Consider the following 12,179-nt stretch of genomic DNA (forward strand, 5'->3'; position numbering starts at 1 on the left):
GGTCATGTGTCTGCACAAGGAACATCTCACTAGCCCAGCAGCCAAGGTTTGAAGGAATTTACAGACTAGTTACGGGGGCAGCTTCTGCCCATGGCAGCACAGCAGCAAACGCCAGGACAGTGCCAGCACAAGCCTTTGCTCCAGCTAGCGCTAACTCACCCTGCATGGAGGGAGCTTTCAGGGACCCATGTCACGGGGTCACTTGGAAGACACCTGATGCACTTACTTCATAGAAACCCTGTTGTCCGAAAAGCGGATTCGTTGCCCGGTGTGCAATGAGCCAATAATTACACACTCAGGAGAGACATTTATTTATTTATTTCAGAGTTGCGCAAGCCTGGGTGCTCGGTGGTCTCCCACAAATCAAGCACACCCCCCCAACTTTTCAGGTAGCATTTATACAAACAAATTGCCAGATTTGCGACTTTCCCTTGTACACTGATTGGTTAGTGATTTCTTCATTCCCTGGGTCCCACCCCTGCTTCTCAAGGTCCTGATCAATTAACACTGCCCCAGCTAGGTCAGTAGACGTTATCTCCCAAGGTCCTGACGAAGAGGACATAATCCAGACCCCTTAATTAACACTGTTTCAACAGTGAGAGGAGGCTTTGCTTCCCAAGGTCCTGGCACCCAAACAGGCCTTATTTCTCAGCCTTGGCATCCTCCCTTCTGGAGAGTGGGGCACAGGAATGCAGACTGCTTGTAACTCCCTTATCTTTCCAGCCTGCACCAGCTCTGAGGCCTTTTCTTAACGAACTAGGAGCGCGGCCTAAGGCTTCAGCAAATTTAGCTACTTACGCTAAGCAAGTGTGCGGCTACTCATGCTAAGCAAATTCTATCTAAGATAGAAATTATCCAAATCTACCTACTTCAAACATTCTTTCTGAGCTTCTCAGGGTTGCCTTGTAACAATTCCCCCCTTTGAGACTTATATGATCATTTTCATATTAGTCTCACTCTTTTAAAATCTTTCCCATATTAGTTTCATATAACACTTAGAAATACATTGAATCACTACATAAACGCATACAAAAATTACTAGCATCAATCCTAGAATTGTTAAACATTTTTTTAACCCATGAGCTCACATCAGGGAACCAGGAAGTCAACCATTTCCATATTTCTTCAAATCCGAAAGAAGTATCTTCTTTCTGAACCTCATGTAAGATTTCAGTCTGCTTCCAGATTTCATTTAGATCGGTAGAAATTCTCCCGCTTTGATCCACATATACACAGCAACTAGTATTTATTACTGTACATACTCCTCCCTGAGATGCCAATAACATATCTAGAGCCATCCTGTTTTGGGTACTTATTTTAGCAATTTCTGAAACCTCCTCTTGTAAAGCTGCAATGGCATCAGAGGTTTTATTCCCTATTTTTTCAATAACTGCTGAAATATTTACTATTGCTTTTTCAAGTTCACTCACTCCCAATTGTGGAAACAGCCACCTTACGAATGACTGAAACCTAGTAGGTCGATCTATTAAAGGATTATTGACCCTCTTTTGTCTCCTCATGAATTTTCTTAGCCAGGATTTTTGATATTTATTACTCAATTCTTTTCTTATAGTAACATTAGGGATTATTGCCCCTAAAGTACACGTCCCTGACCAATTAGGAGGTAGCACTTTTCGTGCCTTGTACCCACACAACCAATACCATCCACTACCTTTCGGAACATGCCACCCATTTAGTTCCTTACTTGGCCACTTATAACCTATTTCAGGTATATGAGAGCAATTTTTATAACCTCCCACCTTAATGGCTCCAGTACAGTTGATCGGTTGCTTTCCATAGGGTACAGTTTTTTTCCCACCATCTATTACTATTATTACATCTTCGGACACATTGATAATAATCTCCTGTCACACTCTGGACTTCCCATTCCTGTTCGGTTGTTTCATTATATTTCGTTTGATCGCTATCATTTCTTATCTGTTTCATAAATTCCATAAAGGAAAAATTAAGAGGCACTCCAATTAGGGGGAAGCCCTTGTTAGAATGTTCAGGGAAGTGGGTACACACCCAGCAATCCTTCTGGTTAATTATCTTCATAGATTTCGTAATTACTTCCAAATGGAGATTATGGCTCCAAAATCCTTCCTGATTCCCTTTAATTGTTTGGCTCAGGTAACTTAGAAAAACTAACCACCACATTTCTCTCCTGGTTATTTGGGAGAACATCATTTTTACACAGATACCATAGATACCATAACAACAATATTAACCCTATTCCTAACAAACAGATTAAAGCAATTCTTTCCTGAATACAATCTAAATTTAAAACCGATTCGCTTTCAATACAACTCATATATCTTTATATATTTTTAACTTTAAAGGTTGAACTTGTTCAGCTTTCCACGTCTCTCGAGGTACTGCTTTCACTCGGGTGTAGTGGATCCAGGAATCAATTCCCTGCAGTTTCACAGCAGTATTTGTTGTTAGCAGTACAAGATACGGTCCCCTCCACTTTTCTACCAATGGCTCGTCCTTCCAGGTCCGAAGATACACTTGATCTCCCGGCTGGAATGAATGTACAGGTGAATCTAAAAGTACAGGAGATCTTAACTGGATGTACCTACGGAGAGAAGTAAGAACCTTTGCCATAGACAAGAGATAATCACTTAAAATTTGATCGCCCTTAACGTGCATTTGAATTTCATTTCCAGTTAAATTTACAGTGTAAGGTTTACCATACAGAATCTCAAATGGACTAACTTTCTCCCTAACCCTTGGGGTTATTCTGATTCTTAATAATGCCAGAGGTAAAACATCAGTCCATTTCATCTGAGTCTCCTGACACAATTTTCCTACCTGTCTCTTAATTGTTTGATTCATTCTTTCCACTTTTCCACTGGATTGTGGCCTCCAGGGGGTAGGTAAGTCCCATTTAATTTGTAGTATTTTTGAGATTTGCTGTACTATTTCTGCTATAAAATGAGGTCCTCTATCTGAAGAAAACCCTTCTGGTACCCCAAATCTTGGTATAATTTCTTTTAATAACATTTTTACTACCTCCCTGGCCTTATTGGTACGACACGGGAAAGCTTCAGGCCATCCTGAAAAAGGTGTCAACAATTACCAACAAATATTTATATCCATTACATTTTGGTAATTCAGAAAAATCAATTTGCCAGTAATCCCTGGGCATAAAGCCCCTTTCTACTTCCCCTGGGGGGGGCTTCTTCTGAAACACATTAGTCCATTTTCCCTCTGATAATTCCAGAGCCCGGGCTAAAGCAATCAGTTCTGCTTTCTGGGCTGATGTATTTGCTGGTAGTGATCTTGCTTCGATTTCTCCTTCCAAAGTGACGACAGCGTATCCAGCCCTTCTTTCTCCCTTTATTATAAATCTGCTCCCATTGGTAAATAATTCGCAGTCTGGATTCTGCAATGGAACATCTCTCAAATCTGGACGGCTGGAATATACTCGCTCAATAGTTTGCAGACAGTCATGAGCCAACCTCCCCCTTCATGAAATGGTAATAAAGATGCCAGATTAAGGGTATTATACACCTTCATGGTTACATCTTCTTGCTCAAGTATCACTGCCTGGTACTGCACCATCCTACTCGGGGATAACCAGTGATGCCCTTTTTGTTCTAAAACTGCTGCAACAGCATGTGGCACATAAACAGTCACTTTTTGTCCCAACGTCAATTTTCGTGCCTCTTGCATTAACAGCACAGCAGCTGCAACTGCTCTGAGGCATCCTGGCCACCCTGCACTCACTTTATCCAGCTGTCTTGAAAAGTAAGCCACAGGTATTTTCCAATTTCCTAAAGTCTGTACAAGCACTCCCAAAGCCTGGTGCCCTCTCTCATGTACATAAAGTTCTCTTTTTTTCTTTCTTTTTTTTTTTTTTTTTTTTTTTTTTTTTTTTTTTTTACAGGCAGGATTGGAGTATTGTACTCGGATTGACATTCTCGCACAGCAGTCCATACTTTAAGAAATTATTAATCATAGGCTCCAGTCCAACACGGGCCTCTAACTTCATGGGATACTGTTTTCACCTTACCGGTTTAGCTCCTTGTTTTAATTCCACCTTTACCGGTTCTGCACATCTGGCTCTTCCAGGTTTCTCCGTTGCCCACACAAAAGGGATTACTGCGTCCATTACTTCAGAGGGAATTTCACTTGGTCCATCCTCCACCTGTTCGGAATCCAGTGCTTTCTGCAACATATATGCTTGTGCCTTCCAGGCGTTACTTTGTGGAATGTGCACCTTAACTTTGTTTTGATCAAAGGTTATCTGTGCCCCCAGTTTATTCAGTAAATCCCTCCCCATTAGGGGTAATGGGCATTCTGGCATGTACAAGAATTCATGTGTTAACACTTTATTTCCTATTTCACATTTAATTGGTTGACAGAAAGGTTTAACCTCTCGCTTTCCCGTGGCCCCAATTACTGGCATAGAGAATTTACTCATTGGTCCCTTACAGCTATTTAGTACTGAGTATGCTGCTCCAGTGTCTACTAAAAATTTAACTGTTTCGTTCCCCAGCTTTACTGAAACCAGGGGTTCGGCTGGGGAATCCAATTCCTCAACCCCCGGTCCCCGTCAGTCTGAATCCTCTGTACCAATCATGAGCAAATCTGCCTCTGGAATAGATGCAGACTCAGGTTTCCAATGATCTGTTTGTCTCTTCGGGCACTCATTTTTCCAGTGCCCCTTCCCCCTGCAAATTGCACACTGATCTCTCCTTAGCGGAATTCCATCTCCCAAATTCCCTCTTACTCTATACCCTCTTCTACGTCCTTGTCCTTTCGGAAAACTCCCTCCCTGAGAGGGAGTTTGTGCTTGGGCAAATGCAGCTGCCAAGATTGCAGCATTTTGCCTCTTATCTTTCAGTTTCTCCTTTTTGTTTTTCCTTTCTCTCCACTTCTTCCCTATTATTGTACACCTTATCTGCAACTTCTATTAATTGCGATATCGACATCCCCGACATACCATCTACTTTCTGAAGCTTTCTCCTTATATCTGGTGCTGACTGTCCTACAAATAATGTAGTAAAAGTTATTTTATTTGCTTCGTCCTCGGGATCCAAGTCTGTCCATTTTCGGGCAGTTTCACATAACTGCTCGTAAAATGCAGAGGGATCCTCAGTCTTACCCTGTGCGACTTGATATAGTTTTGCAATATTTTTGGGCCTAGGCACTCCATGCTTTACCCCATATAGTATTAACTGTTGGTACTGTTTAGTCATTAACCTGCCTGCCCCTGTGTTTTGATCCCAACCCGGTTCCCGGGTCGGCATAAAACGGTCTGGTCCGTCTCTGGCATTTTGCCTTTCATTTTCCTCTTGAGCTTTATCTAATACCATTCTTTTCTCCTCAGGTGAAAGCAAAGTATTTAAAAGCACCTGTAAATCCTGCCAATCTGGATTATGATTTTCAATTATCATTTTAAAGGATTGATACATCTTTTCTGGATTTTCTCAGTACGACCCGGCAGACTCCTTCCAATTCATTAAATCTGTAGTTGAAAAAGGGACCTTCACATACACAGGCATCCCGTCTGGTCCGACTGCTTGACGCAGCGGGGCCTGAATCACGAGATTTTGTTGAGCCCGAGTAGCCCGAGTTCTGCCTGCAATCGGGCTACATGCCTCACTTCCCTTATTTCTGCTATTAACACTATCTTGATCTCTTTCAGGAGAGACCAATAATTGTACATCCTCTTCCTCATCACCCGCTTTTAAACATCTTTTCCCAATGCTACAAGCAGAGCAACACCGAGACATTTTCTCTTTGTTTCCCATCATCATTAACACATTTGAATCAGAGATCAACAGCTTACATTTTTTTTCTAGTTTCATGATCATTTCTCAGAGAGAAGAACAAATCTACATATGGGACCTCATCCCATTTGTTCTGTCTTCTGCAAAACAACATAAGTTGCAAGATTGTATTATAGTTTAGCGTTCCCATTTCTGGCCATTTTTCCTCATCCTCCAGTTTATACATTGGCCACCACTGAGTACAGTATTCCTTTAATTTTCTCCTTGTTAAAGGATTCCCACCAAACTTTCTCCAATGTTTCAGGATGCATCCTAAAGGAGAACAGGAGGATACCCCCACAGATTGTCCTGTTCCCATATTACCACCCTTAAAGAACGTTCTTACCAATTACGCTTTCGTACACTCCAGTCGTCACTGTCCAAACGTGTACAAAGCTTACCTTTGGTTACCACAACCAATTACCCTTGTATCATACCCTTTATGCAATGTCTCTTAATAATTACTGCGTTGCACCTTTGAGTCGCTTACCTGTTCCGACCAGGGAGGGTGCTCACGGAGTCCCCGAACAAAACGGTCGGTGCGCGCTGGAGTCTGATGAGCAGCGTCTCCCTGCCGGAACTGGCAAGACGATCCGGGCAAGGCTTTACAGCGAGGGTCCCACCTGGGTCGCCAGAAAACTGTTGTCCGAAAAGCGGATTCGTTGCCCGGTGTGCAATGAGCCAATAATTACACACTCAGGAGAGACATTTATTTATTTATTTCAGAGTTGCGCAAGCCTGGGTGCTCGGTGGTCTCCCACAAATCAAGCACACCCCCCCAACTTTTCAGGTAGCATTTATACAAACAAATTGCCAGATTTGCGACTTTCCCTTGTACACTGATTGGTTAGTGATTTCTTCATTCCCTGGGTCCCACCCCTGCTTCTCAAGGTCCTGATCAATTAACACTGCCCCAGCTAGGTCAGTAGACGTTATCTCCCAAGGTCCTGACGAAGAGGACATAATCCAGACCCCTTAATTAACACTGTTTCAACAGTGAGAGGAGGCTTTGCTTCCCAAGGTCCTGGCACCCAAACAGGCCTTATTTCTCAGCCTTGGCATCCTCCCTTCTGGAGAGTGGGGCACAGGAATGCAGACTGCTTGTAACTCCCTTATCTTTCCAGCCTGCACCAGCTCTGAGGCCTTTTCTTAACGAACTAGGAGCGCGGCCTAAGGCTTCAGCAAATTTAGCTACTTACGCTAAGCAAGTGTGCGGCTACTCATGCTAAGCAAATTCTATCTAAGATAGAAATTATCCAAATCTACCTACTTCAAACATTCTTTCTGAGCTTCTCAGGGTTGCCTTGTAACAACCCCGATTTAGAGACTCAGACACACAACCATGGCCAGCACGGAAAAGTGGAAATGATTGCCAACTTGCACACAAAACACTCGTTACAACCCAAAGCAAATAGCTATCCCAACACGATTTACAGAGAAGGTCTGGGAGGCAGCTCCAGTTCCTTACCCGAGTCTCTGCTGTTGGCTGGGGGAGATCCTCCAAAAGTAAAGATCCACCTTCTCCTAGGCCACAGCCAAAAGCCCTGCTCGGTGAGCTAATTTTGGGTATGCTTCCCCAGGGCTAAGACCACACAACACAAGCCCATCAAGGCTAGCTATGGTTAAACTCCTGTTATTGCACAGAGGGAAAACAAGGTACATTTGGGGGATGCTTACGTGGAACATATTCCAGTCTATGGCTCAGGTCACCTGAAAAACAAGGAGGAGGAGGAGAGCCAATACGCAACAGCTCAACACTGGTGTCCTCATCCTAATGAAGAAAAGCAGTCACACAAGTTCCAGCTCCAGAGAGGCCAATGCAAACCAAGGAAGCCAAAGCAATTGCAGCAGCTGAGAGGAGAGCATCTAGACCCACATCAGCAGTGCTGACTACAGGCAGAGCATCAAAAGCAGAAGCCCTCTCTAGGCTCCACTCCCCTGTACACTTTGGGGCCATTCAGGGATAGGAGAATCCCCAAGGAGGGAGAGAGAAAAACCCTGGCAGAGCTTTCATCTTCTTCCTCTCCAGGCAGCTCCTGCCCAAGTGGAACCACCTGCCCTGGGAGGAAGGTTTGTGCAGGGAGGACTCAAGGCTCCTGGGAGAGGCAGACAGGCAGCAAGGGAGCAGCAGGAACTGCTGCCAGCTGCCCTGCATTGCCTGCAGCTCTGCAGGGCCTCTCGCTCCTTCCTGGGGCATCCCAGTCCCTCTGCAGGGCCCAGCCTGCCCTAAACCATCTAGTGCACACACCTGGGGAAGGCAGAGGGTGATTTTCCTCTGTGCTCCCACACCAGCCCTGCACAGCCAGCCCTTTTGTACCAGCGTGTTCCAAACCACAGCTTAGCTCTGTTCGTAACTACCCCCAGCCTCGTTAACTCCTGGCAGAACGGCTCATCTCCAGCAGGTCCTGAGCGTGGACATCACGCCCTAATACAGGGGGTCTGCAGGGACCGCAGCAGCCTGCACACAGTCCCTTGCAGCCCAGCCATGAGCAGGGCCTGTGGCACAGGGCTAGTGCTGTCCCATGCAGCAGGGGCTCTGAGGACATCTCCACCATCCCTGGGGCAAGCCTCAAGACCTGTGAAGGCTTCTCTGCAACACTCCTGGGGAAGGAAATCCCTGGGGATCAAGTCTTTACCAGAGAGAGCTTTTTGGAGCTATATTTGGCTTCAGCAGGGCAGCTTAAGGCCACCCAAGCTGGTGGCCCCTCACAGGGCTTCTCCAAATGCGGTGCAGACTGACTCGCCTGCTCGGGTCAGGCTCAGTTGCTCACCAGCTTGCAAGGCTGGCCCTTAGCAAGAATGCTCTTGGGAAGGTCTTCGCACCACGCGAGGAGAACACAACCCTGCTGGCCCCACCCTGACACCAGCCCTGGGAGGAAGGCAAAGCAGAAATCTGGCAAATGAAATGTGCTGTGGATCTCCCAGCACAGCTAAGACTGCTGGTCACTCCTGGAGTTGAGCCTGGGGAGGCTCAGGGGTCTCCAAATCTCCCCTTGCAGGACAAGGCAATTCCCTGTGGCTGGAAGATGGCATGCCTCTCTGGTGAGGTAGCGCATCGGGGCTCAGCACCACAGCCCATGGGCTCCTCCCCACACAGCTGTGGGGCCTGGGGCACAAGGGAACTCTCAGTGCTTTTCACCCCATTCTTGCCCAGTGGTGCCAGGTCTGGCCTACAACGGTTTTCACCTTCTCTTCTCAGCCACCCCAGGGCACTCAGCCCAGCAGCATCCCACACACAGGCGCTGGTCATTGGGGTGGCACATGCCCAACAACAGTGCCCTGCTCATGCTGCTTGTGTCCCTCCCACAGGGAGAGGCTCTCTGCTCTGCCTTGTACTGCTTCCAGTGTCCCCAGTGCAAAGACAGGAAGTATCTGTGGCAGATGTTCACCATGGCTATCCAAATCCTAACGGGTGGGTTCCCTTCCTCCCTGCCTACACATAAGGCACAGGAAGGGCACCAAAGAGGTGCTAGGCCAGCCCAGGGGCCCTCTCACCAGGCTGTCTCCAATAAGAGCAGCAGGATACCAGCAGCAATGCTCCGGGCACTGTCCCAGCCCCAGCACTCCCATCAGCTGAGCAAGACAGATTTTACTGGCTACCAGCTCTGGAGGGATTTGCTCTTCCCAGAACTTGTCCCCAGAGCTGGTGGCCCCAGAGCTGTGTGATGGAGGCACTTGAACTAGGAGGTGCCAGAAGACCTGGGGCCTTCTACATCTGCCTTGTGCTAACGGCACTGGTGGGTAGGGGTTGGAGCAGAAGGGTATTTTGGGTTTCCCTCCATCACTGGCAGGATGTTTCTGAGGGGCAGAACACCTGGGTTCCCTGTGCAAGCTGTGGCATTTAGAGTCGCTCTCCTCCCTCCAGGTCCAACTTGCCCAGGGCACATCAAGAGCCCTAAGACTTGTTACCAGCTGGTGACCTGCAGGAAGCACGTCTGGTGAGGCAGGAGGACCCCGTGGGTAGAGCATGAACCTAGCAGCAACCAGGCTCTGAACTTGCCCACAGGGGCCCTCGGCTTTCTCTGTCCTCCCTCCCCCTCCCCTGCTTCTCACCCTTCCCCTAGAGAGCCCCCCCCATCATTTCCACCATACATGCCCTCCCTGTCATTCAACCCTTATCTTTGTCTTTCCCCTTCAATTCCCCGCAATTCTATTTCCTATCAGTTCCCCTTTCCTTCGTCATTGCCACTTTCTCATTCTTTCCAGTCATTTCCCCCTCATTTCCCTGTCACTGCGCGATCATTTCTTCGGCATTTCCCCTTTTCTCCATCCCTCCTCCCCTACACGCGCACACACACTCTCCCCGTTTTCTCCATTTATTCCCTTGAAACGCTCCCCTGGTCTCTGCCAGTGTTCCCCGGCGCTGCCGCCGCGCGCCTCTAACGGTCCGTGTGCAACGGCCACCGCCGCGCGCCTCTAACAGTCCGTGTGTAACGGCCGCCGCCGAGCGCGCAGCGGGCCGGGGGCGCCACGCGCCTCTAACGGTCGGCGTGTAACGGCCGCCGCCACGCGCCTCTAACGGTCCGTGTGTAACGGCCGCCGCCGCGCCCCCTGCGGGCCGGTGGAGCTCTGCCCAGCGGAGCAGCCGCTGTTAGGCCTCGGTACATAACTGTAAAATAGGCATCGGTGTCAGGCGAGGTGGCTGAGGCAGCGTTTGCTCAGATGAACAGCTGTGGCGAAAGAAAGCGGGAGCCCGGAACCAGGAGCTCATCTAGTACTGCTGCACGATCAGCTTGGGATGCTTCCGGGGAGGATGCAAAACTATAGTGGGGGCCTGCTGTGCTAACCGGCCCCTGATCCCAACAGGTCAGGAATAGCAGCAGGGAAAAAGTCTCAGGCTCTCCATCCTTTCTCTTGGTGATAATGCATCTGAGCTGCAGTGAGGCTCATACGAGCCCTGTGGGAGCTGCAGGCGGAGGTGGCGTTCTGCTGCCTCACGGTGACCGGTGGGCTGAACAGAACAGCCCTGGCTTTGAACAAATCCTACGTGCTGAAATCTAGTGGCTCCCCTTTTCCACTTTATACATGTATATGTTCTCTTTTTCTTCTGAATGTTGGATTTCTTTAACAGTACAGTCTCATTTTGTCTTTTTCGAGAATCTTCTGTCCAGGAAACACAAAATATCCACCCTAGCAGTGGGTGGATATTTTTGCGTCTAGCCTTATATTCTCTTGCAACCTGTAGATATGTCATCTTCCCTAAACGATTCTCTAGATCCCAAGGTCAGGAGTGATTTATATGCCATCTCCAGCGGCTCAAAAGTCTGGCCAGGATTCACCTATTTCCTATGCAGGATAGAACCGCTGAGGATTTCCAACCGTTAAAGTACATCTTGCTTTCCTGCAGAGCACTTGGGTGTGCTTTGAGGAAGCTGGAAAATGAGAGCATTACACACCCAGAGACAGAATCCCAGATGCAACACAATGGAAGGATGGGCTTGTCCAGAGACAGCAGAGAGCTGGATGAAAGCTTCAAGTTTACTCCCTGGAGCCACCTTCAATCATCACCTTACAAACGCCATTGTTATAAGGAACCCTCAGGAACAATTTGTGTACTGCAGAATGCCTGTCTACGTACATATCTCATTATTTCATATTACATCGTGCTGGGTTTGATCCAGAAGGAAGGAGAGGATCTGTCTGAGCAGCTGGAGTGCCTGGAATTGGGTGTTTTGGGTTCCCTTGGGCTGAGGAGCAAAAGAGCGGGGCTGCTCCGCAAAAGAGAGCAAGCCCAGAGCCGAGAGTCACCCCAGCACAGGCAGTGCCCTCACCAGGCAGAGTGCAGGCCCAGAGGACCCAAGTGCCAGCATCACCAGGGTGGCGTTAGTGACAGGTCCCACCAACAGCCCCAGACAAGCAGAAGACACGACTGGAGACAAAGCTGCCTACAACATTGGTCCCAGGTCCATCCGGGAGACAGGGCCAGAGATCAGGCGGCCTACAACATCAGCCTGAAGTCCAGCCAGGAAGACCAGTCAGTAAGTCAGGACCCAGAGCAGAGCACAGACATAGCTCAGGCAAGGCCCAGTGGCCCAGGCCTGAGCTTAAATGGAGCTCCTGGACCAAGAGGTAAAGAATGGGTTGGTGGGTGGCGGGCCCAAGTGAGGCTGCTCAGGGTAAGGCCCATTAGTGCCCTCAGGGCCCTGAAACCCTCCGTATGATCTTGGGCAGCTCACTTGGGTCCTTACTATCATTAGGGCTTAAGAAATGGACTGATCAGCACTCAAGGCCTTGGTCATGTAGATGATAAAGTCCTTTTACACAAAAGCCCCATTGGGATATGTCTACTTTGGCATATTAGTTTGCATCAGAGGTGCACTTTTAAAACCGTCAGCTGTCCCCGCTTTGGATTGCATCCTGGAGCAGTCTTGGAGAGCTCAGTCTTGGGAGAGCATG

Source organism: Dromaius novaehollandiae, chromosome 12 (genome assembly GCF_036370855.1).
Source record: "Dromaius novaehollandiae isolate bDroNov1 chromosome 12, bDroNov1.hap1, whole genome shotgun sequence".
In the NCBI taxonomy this organism is placed as follows: Eukaryota; Metazoa; Chordata; class Aves; order Casuariiformes; family Dromaiidae; genus Dromaius; species Dromaius novaehollandiae.